Here is a 16,449-nt window from a genome sequence, read left to right on the forward strand (position 1 = left end):
AGATTGAACCCGGGACCTCAAAACTGTGAGGCCAACCTTTTCCAGCTGACCACCATGCCGCCCGCACAGTATATTATGTGTTTGCAAAATTTTCAGCTCTTATCCTCAAACATATAAACTTAATGTATAAAGAAAGAAAACATGTTATTCAGTTTAGTGCCAATTTGAAATATTTTAACCATTTGCAATACCTATCACAAAATATAACAACTTATCAAACAATGCAGCATTTATTTTATGATGCATTCAAAAATTTTATTACAAATTATGTTTTTATCACATAATAAGGTAAACATTTATTACATCACTTAACACACTGCTGTTACATAATGTAGTGCTCCAAGGCCCCATAAAGACTCAAGCCAGTACTGCTGTCACGCATGATTTGAGGATGTGGGAGGAAATCGGAGACAACCCACGCAAGCAGGAAGAACTCAAACTTAAAATAAAGATGTTCCAAATCCAAAACTGATTTTATCTAAATAATCCAGAGGGTAAAACTGAGTAGCCTCTTAAACCTGGAAATCTATATTTAAATGCAGATCCTTCATACTGAAGTAAATGCATATACACACAGTAGATGTAAAGAGCCTATACACCAATATTTAAATGCCAGGTTCTTCTGATATTAAAAAATAAGACCAAGATCAATCATTTCAAAACCTTTACCACCACTAATGTGGTTTATAACCCAATGAAAAAAAATATATATAAAAAGTAAAAATAAGCTGAGCAATTGTGGAGTTGCAAAAGTGTACTTTTATTACTTTGGATTGTGGCTGGTTCAGAATTAACTGACATCTGTTACTCATTAAACGGAGGTCAGCACAAACCTGCCACCATTTTAAGTGCCAGTGATTGACCCCAAATAAAATTTTGTCGTTTATGTGCTCATTCGGGCAGGGATTTTAATATTTCAATACATCCATCCATCCATTTTCTTAGCCACTTATTCTCACAAGTGTCCCAGGAGTGCTGGAGCCAACCCCAGCTGTCATCGGGCAGAAGCCGGGGTACACCCTGAACTGGTTGCCAGCCAATCGCGGGGCACATGGACACAGACAACTGTCGCGTCCACATTCACACCTAGGGGAAATTTGGAGTCTCCAAACATTGCATGTTTTTGAGAAGTGGGAGGAAACTGGAGTGCCCGGAGAAAATCCATGCACGCACGGGGAGAACATGCAAACTCCACACAGGCGGGGCCGGGATTGAACCCGGGTCCTCAGAACGGTGAGGCCACTGCTTTACAGCTGTGTGACCATGCCGCTTCTTTGAATACATTTATTTTTCAATGAAAAAAAAAAGCGTATGACTGCAAATACAAAATCTGACAAAAAGTAGGGGGGGGAAAACATGCATTTATGTGAAGAACCAAATGCTTATTATATGCAGTGATGATATCAAGCAGCTGCGGAAACCATTAAATAACCATTCTTTCGTTTTCCATTTTCTTCGTGTCATCCAAAAGATTGTTGGTGTAGCTAATTGCACCAGCTCCTTTCAGACATGTGATGCTGTGCTGCAAGAATTCCCTCCAATTCAATGGAGAGATCCTATCAACAGATTCTTCCATCTTCTGTCATGCAGTGAACGTTTCTCTCACATCCACAAAAGAGCAACAAATTACACTATTTCTTTTTCACAGGGACATTTGCTGCGTTCAGTTTTATTCTAGTCTTTACCATCTCATTTTCTGTCGAATTAATAACATGTGGGCATCTACAGTATGGTGTCTATTGTTATTGTGTGCCTTAGGAGTTGAAGCTCAGTTAAACAGATTTCAATAAACTTCAATGTCTAGGCACACAACTGGACAACAGTGTGGTTCTAGTGGGTTAGGGGGAAATAAAAAGTGTGGTGGACATGTCATACACATTGCGCTGCAAATTTTATGACACACAGTACATGACTGAAACAGAAAAGAAAAAAGTATTTTTTTCATTCATAATTGGGTGCAATTTCCAGAAGCCTGTTTCAGTAATTGAAAATTTCCCTTTTCTGCATAACAGTATTATCACAAGTAGAAATACAACAAAATGAAAAGTGAATTCTTCACAAGTCACCTTTATGTAGTTGGCTGAGTCAGTATTGTAGTATTTTCATCTATCCATTTTCTCAACAGCTCGTCTTCATGGAGGTGGGTACATGCTGGACGGTTCATCGCCTAATTATGCCGACCTCATCAGTATAATAAAGCACATTTTGTTTAATTATGATAATTAGTCATGAAAAACTATATTACTTCACCAATAATATAGTCACTCATTTATTCACTCTGTTTTCTCGGTTTTGTTTCCATTAATACACAAGCAAATTGCTTCAACGCATTTACAGTTCATTGTATCTGAAATGAATGTATCTAGTTGGACATTGTGAGGCTTGACTATAACAAAATTATAAGCCTTTTTGAATTTCCACAGGGAGGATTTGTCTTCCGAAGTTGAGTAAATGTGCAGAAAATTGCACACATTCATTCAGATAAATTAAATATCCTCTGAGAGGCTGAGAGCAATAAACAGGTCTCCTCACTTGCTCATTTGTAAATGATGAGCACTTTTTTGTTGCAGCCTCTCATGAGTATTCAGATTAATAACAACGCTGTAATGACCTTTATTGTGTGGGAGACAGCTGGCAGGTAACTCAGGGTGCAATGAGCTCACAAGTAATTACAATGAATCGTGAAATGAAAGCAAAGCAAATATATTTGTATAGTGCATTTCATACACAAGGTAACTCAATGTGCTTTACATGATTAAAAGCATTAAAATACATCATTAAAAACATTAGAAAAAGTACAATTAGAACAGCGTTTAGTGCAAGAAACATCACTGAAAAGTCTAAGTACTCCAAAACCCATGAGAAAAAAAGAGATTTTAATCTGGATTTAAAAACACTCACTATTAGGTTCATCACCTAACTTGCTAGAAAACTTGCACAAATAATGGACAAGAAGTCGTCTTTCTTCTGATCAGGAGGACGTGACAGACAGGCCAGTTACAGTCTCCAAACACGTTCTGAACCAGCCTCTCACGTTCTCTTTTTTTATTACAAAACACACAAGGTCAAAAGGAGGGGTGAGCAGATAAAATGAACAAAGGGTACAGTTTTAATGATGTGTCACATTTTTTGGTTATGATGGAGTTGTCCTTGGTCACTTGTAGGAAGATACTGTTGCATCTGTGTGTAGGAGCTCGTCCTGTGAACAAGACTCTTCAAAGCAAGGATAATACTTTGGCTTTGTTGCAAGTCCATAATAAATATATTAACAATAACTAACACTCACACTTGGTGTTGACATCTCCTCTGTTGGCAACTGATTCAATTTTTGTGCAGCATAATAGCAAAATGCTGATTCACCATGTTTGCTTTGGACTGCATTCCATTATTAGACCTGAGTCCATTCTCAGATCCCTACTGGGTTTGTATCCCATTATTATTCCTTTCATGCATTCAGGACCTAGACCATTTTTTATTTATAGACCAGTAGAAGAACCCTATTCTAAAACTGACTGGAAGCCGATGTAAAGACTTTAGAATTGGAGTTATGTGCTCTGACCTGACCACTTTGTTATGGTCACAACCTGAGCTCCAGCATTCTGAACAAACTGCAGCTGTTTAATTCTCTTTTTGGGGAGCCCAGTCAGAAGACTAACAACATATAACAGTCAAGTCTACTTGAGATAAAAGCATTGATGACCTTCTCCTGGTCTGCTTGACAGATGCAAGACTCCACTCTATATATGTTCTTCAGATGGTAGAAGGCAGTTTTTGTGATTGATTTGATATGATTGTTGAAAGTCAGGTCGGAATCAATCAGAATACCAAGGTTTTGGACTTGGTCTTTGCTTTTTAAAGCTATTGAATCCAGGTATTTAGGAATAGCAATTCTTTTTTTTCTTTATTGCCAAAAACAATTAGCTGTTTTGATGTGGTTTAGTTGAAGGAAATTTTGTCTCATCCACTTATTTATCTGCTTTGATTGAATTGAGGTGGCACAACACCTCAATTGAACTATAGTCATCTGGAGACACTGTGAGATGAAACTTTGTGATCTGATCTGATTCGGGTGGATTGTGAGCGGGGGCGCATGCACAGGCTCGAGAGCTGTGGGTTGTCGACCCCGGTCTATGATAAAACTATAAATGGAGAGGTTCTAGGAGGTGCTATGAACTCATATTATAGCTTGGAATACAAATAGTGAGCCATTGCACCCTCAATATATGATAATTTACTGGAAATTATTTATTTAAATTATGAGTAGCTTTTGTAAATTGTACAATATCGACACCATAATGAGCCAGCAAGTAACTTAAATGGAAAAAAAAAAAGATAAGACAATCATTGAGTAATCCCCAGAGGAGAAATACTGGCCACAATGAAAACAAAATATAAAACCATCTGCACAGGCAGGTGCTGCCCCTGGCTGTGCTATCCAAGGTGTTGAGTTTGGTGTCAGTGTCACTTTCACCCAGATAAAAAAGATAACCTCAATAGAATCCAGCAGAGATGGAAGAGGGCTGAACCTGCTGTGCTCCAATTTTCACTATGAGGCATCAGCCACTCTTCTCCAACGAAGCAATCAAAGTCTAAAAGATAAATGAGGGGGAAACTGCAGGAGGAGAGTTCGCCATTGATTGACTGGTGAAAGAAAACGTATCTACCTTTATGTTAGCAGGGATCAGGAAAAAATAAAAAACAAATAAATACAGTGGCTTCTGTGAGGGATCGTCTGTTGTCAAATCTCAAAACACACTCCCTTTTCATTTCATCACCTTAGTATGTCTATGTTCAACCTATTATGTTTATTGTGTATGGCTTCACATCAATTTTTTATATTTTCCTGTTCTATGAAAAGCACATGTTTTTGTTGTCTTTTCATTGGTGAGCTTGGGTTTAAAAAAAAAAGAAAGAAAATTTTAAATTCAGTTGACCCTCAGAAATATGAAGGACATTGTTGAACAAATTGGGTAATGCGATTTTTAATTTAATTAAATTCTACCTCGGTTAATGCACTGTTTTTTATTTTTAAACAGACTTGGTCTAGGCGTAGACTTGCAGTTGTGCTTTTTCTCACACACTGCACCACCTATTGCATATACTGTCATTTCTTTTGTATAATGCATATTTTTTCTCCCCCAAAATATGTCAAATGTCAACAGTGCACATTATATAAGGGTATAGGGAATGAAATGAAAAAAAAAAATCATATTTAATAAATCCCTTTTTTTTTAATGTCTCAATAGCATACACTGTTGTTTGTTGTTATAGTAGAGCGTCATCAACCACCGGACCAGTTTTTGACATACTTGGCAAATGAAGATTATTCTGATTCTGATGACAGTGATCTGACCTGGACTGAAAGAAACCAGAAAACTAAATACAAGGAGACTGCCACGATGAGAAACACCTAGATATGACATGAATGGCTGGAGGGAGCTGATTGGTTGACACAAGGTAGAGGGGCTGGTGAGGACAAGTGGGGAAAAAAATACTAATCAGCATGACAAGACATTAGGATGAGTCCACCAAAAAAAAAACATGAAACAAAATAAATAATCTAAACCTCCAAAGCATACCTCATGACACCATAGTTATGAAGATGGATGTTCGTCTGTCTATATTTACTATGGGTGGGATGGCATTGGGAACTCCCAAATGGCTGGCGCATTCTGGCTGACCTGATCAATTTTTTTTTTTTTTTAATAGGATAATTCCTCTCTAACTTTCAATGGACACAGTAATCTTTTAACCGAACACAACTGCAGACTGCTATTCAAAATACAAGACGACTTATAGGGCAGACCTATGTCAATAATGCTGTGCACAAGCACATCAGCCACGTGCAGGCTGAGTGTCCCGGCCAGAATGTCGGTATAGATTATAGACTGCAGGCTGCTGCATGTGTTTGGAATTCATGACTTTGTCTGATCCTTGCTATTGTGCCATGTGAAGGAATAAGGAGGAGTAGGAAGATGTGGTAGTGTTGTGGGGGGAGAAGGAAGGCAATGGAAATGGAAGCAGCAATGAGCACACCAGCAGAACTGGTATGTGAAAAGCTGCTGTACTGGGTAGGCGATTGGTTTATGCCAACATTGTATTCAGCAAATATGATGAGACCTAAAATCAGGGTGACCAATCATTAGTTAGTATTTAAAGCTTCATTGCAAGGCACGAGGAACAAAAAAAACTTGTCTTGTGTTGTGCACACCGGGGGCCTCTCCAGCCAAATTCCCAGGCTGGATTTTGGACCCAGTACGTAGTGGATATGTAGCCTATGATTGTCTGGCAACATGACCAGTGCCTCTTGTCCAAATTCTGCTAGACTAGGCCCCATTTCATCAATAATTGTAAACAATATAAATGGTAGAAATGAATTGGAGAGTTTTCAGAAACCATCAAAACAAAATTACCTTTTAGAATGACAAATTCCACATTTGCAATACAAGAACTAACTCGCTATGTTGAAGTGAGGATTTCAGAATCTCACCATGTAGCATAAATTATCGATGCTGGGGTGTGAGAAAAGGGGAGACTCTCATTTTACTTGTTAAATAGATGAATGCTAATGTGACATTGACTAAGGACAGATGCAGTGATGCTTAAATTTAGGCCAAATGGTTGGTTTGGAAGGTGTGTGTATAGCTCTTTATGGCCCCGTCACACCATGACGTTCTGGTCAGCATTCTACAGCGTTTGAGGAAATGTCGGTAGTCACCCATGGTCACCGGGATAGCGCCAGAAGAGTGTTGTTTGAACACTAGTGAACGTCAATGATCGCTGCGAATCAGCGGAGAATGCCGGTCCGGAAAAAAAAGTTTGAACATGCACAAAAGTTCTTACCGAGACCAGCGTTCATCAACATTTAATTTTAAACGCTGCAGAACGTTCAAAACGTTCGTGAAACGTTTTACTAAGGTTCGCCGAGCGTTGCACGCATTTGGCTATCATTAGTCAGTCGTAACTCTAGCTTTACTTGGTTTTTACTTAATCGTTTGCTTTGCAGTGAATGACTCACTGGTGCCCAGTCAATGACCACTGAACAATCCCGTAGCGCACACACCGTGTAACCAAAGTCAAACAAACGTCGTTTGGAGTACATTGAGCGTCATTCGTGCGTTTCCCGAACGTCCATGCATATGGGTATATAAACCGATGCTTTGTAAGCAAGGTCCATTTAATATAAAGCTACAGTTGAGAGCACCTACTATGGAAGATCCAGAAAGCAGCAGTTCGTTTGCGTGGAAAAACTCCACCAGACTACCCTCAATAGCCCGGTCCAGGATCCTGCAATCCTTTCTCTGCTTCTTTTGTCTCTTTGTCGGACCGTCCTCACTGGGGTTTGCAAGGTGTTTAGGGTCGCCAGGGGGTGTCACATGGTGTGTGACTTCGCGGACGTGCTCTTCCTCCTGCTGTTGTTTTTCCTCCAAACACATTGCTCGTGATGAAAGAGGCTTAGCTTTCTTACTAGCAGCACTAGTTGCAGAAGTCCGCACCCTAAGTTTTTTTCTTATCGGCGGCATGATGCTCACTGTTCTAACTCACGACAACAACTGAAGTGACTATGAACTTTCCAATGCTTTAGTGCCGGTTCCACTGTAAAAATTACACGCCAGCAAAACGGTTTTCTGTCATTATTCACCCATTGGTCACACGCTCAACACACATCTTACGGTTTTTGTGCGTTAGACACATGTTAAGTCATGCGTTAGACACACTTAAATCACACGTCAGATGTGTCATCCGCGTTTGAGAACGCTGACAAATAGAGCGATTGAAATGTTCAGAGGACGTTGACCAGAACGTCATGGTGTGAGGGACCCTTTAGGCTGAACAGAGACAATTTATATCTGTAGACTCCAAAATGATCTTAAATGTTTGTCTTTGGCACAGAGGTGAAAGACAGAAGAGTGTTTTTTTGTTTTGTTTTGTTTCATGACCAGAGGGTTATTAGTCTGTTTCTACACTGAGCATAAAGTGTTGTCTTTTTTGTTTGAATTAGACTCTTATCCCACTGACCTCCAGAAATTCCTGGTCTCCAATGTTGCCAGTAAAACCTTGAAAAAGTAACTGAGTTACTTTACTAATTACTTGGGCTTAAATGTAATGAAGCTAGAAAAAAAAGTAATGTTTTTGTTACAACAGTTGCCAAGTGGCAAATATATCACTCATTCCTTACTAAGCTTAAATATTATTGTAGTTCATGGTTTTCAAACTGGGGGGTGGGACGTCAGGACAGGGGGAGCCCTATAGAGATCTTGCACGTGACGTCACCGTTTTCACAGTGCCATATTGCCGGTCAAACAAACTGCTCGGCAGTGCGGGAGTCGTTGAACCGGAGCAGATTTTTCACAATGCCCAAGACCAATTGTGCTGTTGGTTGCCAGAAATGGACGAGACAGTTCTTCAAATAGATCATTATACAGAATACCAGATGAAAAGACCAGAAAAGATTGATGGGTTGCCAGCCAAACAAAGTTGCTTGGCAGCACGGGAGTCATTGAGCCGGAGCAGATTTTTCACAATTCCTGAGACCTGTTGTGCTATCGGTTGTTACAATACATGTGACAGCTCTTCAAAGATATCATTCTGTAGAATACCATTTGAAAAGACCAGAAAAGATCGTTGGATTTCTGCAATTAAACGGGGATGGATGTTGGCCAATGAAATACACACGCCTGTGCAGCAATCATTTTATTTCAGGTAGGAATTATTCTTCTCAATCTCAAATTATGAAGAAGTATTTCTAATGCCAAATTGAATCATTTCAAAACAACGCGTATTTAAAAAAAAAAAAAAAACGTCTCTCACGGAGAGGTTTGCAGAGGTTAATGTGTGGCAGCAATACGCTTCCATGTACGGAAACGACGACTCCCTGTCCTAATTTTTTTTTCGAAATCATAGTTAATGAATGTGAGTTTGTGTAAAACCAGGGGTCATTTATTTACATATCGGTATTTGTATTGAAAATCTAAGTGGGTCCATCACTTTGTGGGATTTATTCCTGATTGAGAACAGATCCAGCAAGAAAGTATTTGTATGCATACAGACTTTTAGACGCTTTCCAACTTTTCTGTGTAAATTTATTTATTAAACTTATTCACCAGATACATGTGTATATCCAGTTGTCCAAGACAAGCGGAAGCAAATTACCAGTCAAATTTGTTATTGCCGAAAACATCCCCTTTGGCATTAATGGGTCCAAGTGTCTCTACTTTTTCCACATACCTTCGTTTATTATTACCTTCTAAATGTTTGTTATCGGACAAAACTCTGAGTGTCGTGCTATAAGACATATTTTCATTTCGTCTCAACAGAATTAACTTTAAACGATCCTTTGTTTGACTGGCAATATGGCGACGTACACAAAATCACGTGATTTTATGACTTAGGTGCACGAGGCCTATAGAGTGAGTGTCAGTTTCAGATTAGGAGCATGCAAAGGCACAAACACGCACACAAATCACTGGTCCCACTATCATAATTTTGATGTGAAGATTGAGAAAAGGTCACATGATTATTCAACTGTGGGTGATTGACGGGAGGGAGAAGCACTTGCTTATGTGACGTCAGTTGTGTGGTGCATTAAACCATCTTATAGTTGTCAAATAGGTTGCCATGCCACGTATAGCAATGGAGCAAATTAATATTAATTGGCTTGTGTGGCTAGGGTTCATGTGTTGAGCTGAGCCCTAGGACCAACTCTCAATTTGAACATCAGATGTCGCCAAGCCAAATTATACTTCGATTGGATTGCCTGCACGGCAAAGGTCTCTCTAATAAACTTAGCCTTCCCACTTACCGCATTACATACATATACCGAAGTCAGTAACCTTAAAAACCCAATTGTATTCATATCTTTGTATTCACAAGTTTGCTTTTGACATAAAGACATCAACAAGATGCATTTCAGCATCTGTTCACACCCTGCGATTTTCAACGGCGGAGCAAAATTGCCTACAAGTGACAAACGGGATGTTTTCAGCATCGCTGGGTTGCAGAACAGGAAGCCTGTGACACCCTTGAATTACCACACAGGATGTTTGCAAGCACTGAACTTACTTTTTTATTGCCGTTTTAAGTTGCTGTTTTAATATTTTTCCATCTAGCTTATATTGTCATGATCCTGCCGCTCCAGCACGAGCTGTGCGGGTGCCTGCGTGGGTGCGCTGATTGGGGCGCACACCTGCGTCTCATGCGGGCTGATTAGTCTGTGTATTTATATCACCCCGATGACGATTGGTCCCCGCCAGTTCGTTGATCTTCATGTCCCGTTCAAGTGCTCCGGTATCCCTGATTGAACCTGTGTGTACCGACCTTCGCATGTTCTCCGACCAACCTTGTAAGCCTGACTCCTTCGTTACTTCTGCCTGCTTTGATTGTTCCCGTGTACCGAGTCCGAGTCCTGCATTTGGGTCCTACTCTCGTTCCGATGGGACGTGACATATATTGAAGAAGATGATGCTTTGAAACTGCTTTGTGTAAAGAATGTAACCTGTGCATGGCTGTCTCTCTCAGACAAGGCAACACACAATGTGCTACCAACGAGAACAAGCCTGTTGAATACATGAGAGAATTGTATTCACAAGAATGTTGATACATTTATTGTTATTGCTTAAGAACTAGAGTGAAGCGAAAAGAAAGATAAAATCTATCGGATGCACCTGTTGTTTGTTGATGTTAAGGGAAGTGACAGTTGCATTTCCGGGCGCCTTGCCCTATTTTGAGTGAGCTAAGAGGTGCATGACAAGACAACCCAGGCATGGTGAAAGTTACTTGACAGAATAACAAAAGAGGTACTTCCCACTGGGCGTAGGCAAAGCCAAAACCTTCCTGAATGTTCTACCAAAAAGCTGTAAAAGCCTTGGATACGGAAGTCCGAGGCTCTTTGTTCGTTTTACACGGACAGGGAGACAAAAAGGCCTTTCTCTAGGGAGTAATATTCAAAGGACAAGGACAAGGACGGGGAGAAGTCTTCGAGCAACTTAGGAAGTTTATTTTTGACTACTTCTTTTTCGATTGGGCATGAGTAAAACTACTATAATGAGGTAATTGCAGGGTAATACCATCGATATTACGTGGTTACCTAAGAAGGGCAAGTTGGCTTTACAATTAATCCTTAACCCTAAAATTCCTTATTACTAAATTAGGCTTTGAGCTTTGTAGGACTTGATCACCCCGAAAAGGCTTACTCAAAAATGTATACCTTCCCGATTTTGTAATGCTTTTGAATGATTTTAATCTTACTTCATTGTTATTGCTTTTTATTACTTTTATCATTTACTTCATCCTACTTACCATTAGTATCATCATATTAATAATTTTCCCTTTTATTGATTTATGGTAAATTAACATCGAATTTTGTCTTAACATTGCAATTTTACCCCGTGTCTGGCGGGAGTAACTGTCGAGTAATGAATGTTATCTGAACAATTTTTATCATTTTATTAAATACTTAAATTTCTATTTTCATCTATCGTTGTCATTCTTATAATGAGTTGTCTCATCTTTTACCATTCCACTTCACTAAAGATCGATCGTCAATGACATTAATAACATCTAGTCGTGAATTCCATTTTAAAAAGTAACTCATTGATAAAATCCTTCTTAATATAAAAACAAATCTGTATGATCCTAACAAGGATTGTTAAATTTACTAGGTCAATGACAGGTGCAATCGATACATAAGAGATGAAGCTGCTGTCACCCTTTTACTCTGTAAGGTTACTCGATAAGTGTTGATAAGTGAGGGCAGACCGGATTGGCTCTGCAAAACTAAAGGCAGTTAGTTCACCTAGGCGAATTCATCTCGATACCGGCTTAGGAAGCTCCCGTCCCCCTGCACATACACCAGTTAGAGTCAACTGGGGTGAAGGGGTACCTTTGCCTCCAGGCACTCCAGTTTTCAACCACATCCCAAAAACATGCAACATTAATTGGACACTCTAAATTGCCCCTAAGTGTAATTGTGATTGCGACTGTTGTCTGTCTCTATGTGCCCTGCGATTGGCTGGCAACCAGGTCAGGGTGGAACCCGCCTCTTGCCCATTGACAGCTGGGATAGACTGCGGCACTCTCCGTGACACTCATGAGGATAAGTGGCATAGAAACAGGATGAAGAAACTTTTCATCCAGCCTTTAACCTCAACCAGAATTAAATAAAAGGTTTGTACGCCTGGCAGGTTATACCCGTTCCGTGACTTTTCTGTGTTCTCTTTTCCTCATGTCTAATGGGATGTACTCCACCTCTCGCCCGAAGATAGCTGCACAGTCTGAACCCTATTGAGGATAAGCAGCTCAGATAATGGATGGATGGAAGTATTCTAAGTACTTCTGTGAGTCAGTCCTCAACATCCATGACGGATTTATGATCTGACACTTCAGCATGAATAATGAATCCACAATGCATTGCACATATAACACGCCAGTAAAACTGTATTCTTAAATCCCATCCATCCACCAACAATCATTTCCCGATCTCTTTCTTACTTTTACCGAGAAGACAGTGGTCTGTTTTATAGGTTAAATGCTATTGATTGGCTGGACTGTGTTATTTTTTATGACTCACTGGATGCAAATCAGTACTTGGTGATTCACACTGATGACTCAAAACTTAATATTGCTGGTTTGAAAAAGTAACTGTCATGTTACTCTCACAGAGAAGGTAACATTACTGTGCTTGTTGCTCACAATGGCAGAATTTTGTAGTAACGTGTAACAAAGTAACTGCCACTGCCAGTTGCTTACTTTGTTGCTTGTTAAAAGGGTGATATTTATTTACTTATTTATTTATTTAGTTTTATTATTTAAAACCATACCCTGGTGTTGTAATGCCATCTGTCAAAGGAACTCTAAATCGCAGCAGTTGTGGGTGGATGCCCATGAAAGCATGAGTTTGAATGCAATTATTTCTGGTCACAGCCACATCCCCCAGTCAAAAGAGGGTGTGCACACTTGTGCAACCACATAATCTTAGTTGTCTAATTAAAAACACACCCTGTCCAGATTTTTTTCTGTACAATTAAACTGCACAGATTATAGACCACAAATTATCTTGGTCCCAATTTATGTTCATTGTATACAGCAAAGCAAAATTATTTGTATAGCGCATTTCATACACAGGGTAACTCAATGCACTTTACGTGATTAAAAGCATTCAAATACATACACAAAAACCTTTGAAAAAGTACAATTAAAACATCTATTAGTGCAAGAAATATCATTGATAAGTGGAAGTAATCTAAAACGCATGAGAAAAAAGGTTTTTAATCAAGATGTGAAAACAGTCACACCTGGAGCGGATGTCACCTCCGTTGGCAACGTATTCCATTTTTTTTCCTCGTAATACCTAAAAGCAACTTCAGCATGTTTGCTTTGGACTCCATTATTAAACATGAGTCAGTCAATCTCAGAGCCCTACTGGTTTTGTATTCCATTAGCATTATATGTGCCCTGTGATTGAATAGCAACTAGTCTAGGGTTTAGTCGGCTTTTCACACGAGGTCACGTTGGGTAGTCTCCAAGTCCCTGAGAATCTGAACAAGATTAGTGGTTTAGAAAATTAATGGATGTATTGAAACTGTTGTCGATCAAGAGCCAACGCTCAAAATGCATCTTCTTTATTTACTTTACCATTTAACTTTACCATAACTGGAAACAGATGAACACAGATGGTGCAGACATCATCTTGTAGGCCCCAGTGCGACATAGTAGAATCCCTCACGTGTTTCCTTTCCTAATGGATGCCTCACTTCATAAAGTACTCCCTCTCAATGCCTCTCAGGCAGAAGTACTTCTCGTTCTCCTAAGTGTTCAGCCCAAAAGTGGAACCAGTCAATCGTTTCCACTCGTCACTCATTAAGTTAAGTGTTAAAGTGAAGACGTTTTGAGGAATAAAGTTCCCTTTTTAAGGAACATAATGTTAATTGTAAGGACATCTTACTGCTTAAGTTTTATTGTAGCCCTATAACTGTAAAACTAAAATCTCGCAAGACAAACACAAAGGAAAAATTCATTGAGCAATAAGTATGCCTTTGGTTAAAAATGAATTATGCTTTGGCATTTCTAAAAAGTTTTTGGAGTCAAATGCTGTTTCGGTTAGGCTACAAACTGAATATTTTAATGTAAGTTTCTTTCGGCTTGTCCCATTTGGGGTCGCCACGGCGTGACGTCTCAGATGAACGCTCATACTTGTTTGGCATAATTTTTACGCTGGATGCCTTTCCTGATGCAACCCCTCTTGGGGAGTAGAGGCCCCAGTGAGATACAAACTCACAATCCCTTGTTTACCAAACCATTCCTCTAACCACTGAGCTATGAGGCTTCTAAACTGAATAATTTAATGAAGGAGCATCATTTTGATTCATCCTGTCTCATGAGTGATTCGACACTGAAATGAACTAAAGAGGGTATAAACAAATAGTAAACTGTTTAAAAATATTTCAAAAATGAACTGGAAAAGTTTTCAGACTTTAAAGGACCCATATTTTGGCTCTTTAGATCTCAAAGGAGTGACACTCTCTTCTCTCTATTAATATAAATTTCACAAAACACTTTGGTTTTGTCATACAAGTGTCCAGAAATAGGCCCCTCCAACGGTTTTATCTGCTTGACACAGTTTTGTACCTGTTTGTCCTTATTTGGCTGAGAATTCCTTCTTTCCTCTGAGTGGTTGCCTTTGTGTAGAGGACCCACTGGCTCATGAGCAGATAGCTTCGCTCGTGACGTAGATAAACTTGAGAAATTCAAGCAACCTGATTCCAGCCCTCTTGGCTGAAAAACACCCGGTGGTCACAAATGCGTGGACAATTTGATTTCATCCTTCACGTTTACTGAAGAACCAGAGAGATCCATCCATTCTCCACTTTGCTTATCCTAGTTAGAGTGGTGGGGCTTTGGAGCCAATCCCAGCTGACTTCGGTGAAAGACTGATTACACCCTCACTTGGTCACCAGCCAATTACAGGACACAAATAGAAATGGACAACCATTCCCACACACATTCACACTGTCAATGAGTGGGAACTGAACCAATGCTGCACGCACCAAAGTCAGGAGGAGTGTACCCGTACACAATCAGTGAAACCATCGAGACAATTTTACATCCCAAATGTTTGAAAAATTTGTTCTGGGAAATTAAGATTCAGATTTAGTTGTCATTGCAAGAAGTGCAACAACAACAAAAAATGTGCCAAGAATTTAATGCAAAGACAATGATAAAACTACATACTCTTATATCCATCCATCCATTTTTTTAGCCGCTTATCCTCAGAGGGGTCGCGACAGTGCTGGAGCCAATCACAGCTATCAACGGGCAGGAGAAAGGGTACACCCTGAACTGGTTGCCAGCCAATCGCAGGGCACATGGAGACAGACAATAGTCACACTCACAATCACCATCACACCTAGGGCCAATTTAGAGTCACCAATTAATGTTGCCTCACAGTTCTGAATCAATCAATCCTGGCCCCACCTGTGTGGAGTTTGCGTGTTCTCCCCATGGCTGCGTGGGTTTTCTCCGGGCACTCTGGTTTGCCCCCACATCCCAAAAACATGCAACATTAATTGGACACTCTAAATTGCCCGTAGGTGTGATTTTGAGTGCGGCTGTTTGTTTCTACGTGCCCTGCGATTTGCTGGCAACCAGTTCAGGGTGTACCCTGCCTCCTGACCATTGACAGCTGGGATAGGCTCCAGCACTCCCCACGGCCCTTGTGAGGATAAGCGGCTAAGAAAATGGATGGATGGATGGATGGATGATCAAGAGCAACAATTAGAAATGACATACAGAAATATAGATTGAGGAGATATTTACATAAGGAGCACCTAAACCGAATATATTTACATTGTGAGTTACTGGAGGGTAGACATTTGTATTCAATACTGGAGTTGTTACATTGGTGTATTTTACATATTACATATATATGCGTTCATCTGAGATGACACGCTGTGGCGACCCCGAAAGGGACAAGCCGAAAGAAACACACACACACACACACAGAGAGTGATTGTTTAGGGCGCCAACAGTGGTCATAGAGAAGCTGTTTTGCAGTCTACTTGTCCTGGTTTTAATGGTCCTATGCCCTCTGCCCAATGGCAGTGGCACAAACAGGGAGTGGTCCGGGTGGTAGGAGTTCTTCAGGATGGCACTGGCTCTCCTGAGGCGCAAAGAGCTGTGAAGGTCTTCCAATGTGGGCAGAGGACTCCCAATGACCTCCTTAGACATTTTGGTGACCCTCTGGAGTTCCTTCGTGTTTGCCACTGTGCAGCCTGCAAACCACGTGCACAGGCAGGATATGGGAAATATGGCCCCTTTAACGTTGTCCATCCATCTAAATTGTAAATCAGATTAAAGTAAACTGATGTTATGCAATAGAACATCCAAACCGTTCTCTGGCCTTCCTCTTCGATCATGTCAAGACTTTTGAGGCTGCACATACAGTATACTGTA

General features: G+C 40.1%; 1 long non-coding RNA gene across 1 annotated transcript in view; it reads right to left on the reverse strand.

Moving 5' to 3' along the window:
• Positions 1–14,884, reverse strand: part of LOC133496797 (uncharacterized) — a 71,258-nt gene extending 56,374 nt beyond the window's left edge. Inside the window, exon 1 of the long non-coding RNA XR_009793861.1 lies at positions 14,626–14,884. This is a non-coding gene — a long non-coding RNA (uncharacterized LOC133496797). The remainder of the gene's footprint in view (positions 1–14,625) is intronic.
• Between the last annotated feature and the right edge of the window lie 1,565 nt (positions 14,885–16,449).

This window comes from Syngnathoides biaculeatus, chromosome 23, assembly GCF_019802595.1.
Source record: "Syngnathoides biaculeatus isolate LvHL_M chromosome 23, ASM1980259v1, whole genome shotgun sequence".
NCBI lineage: Eukaryota > Metazoa > Chordata > Actinopteri > Syngnathiformes > Syngnathidae > Syngnathoides > Syngnathoides biaculeatus.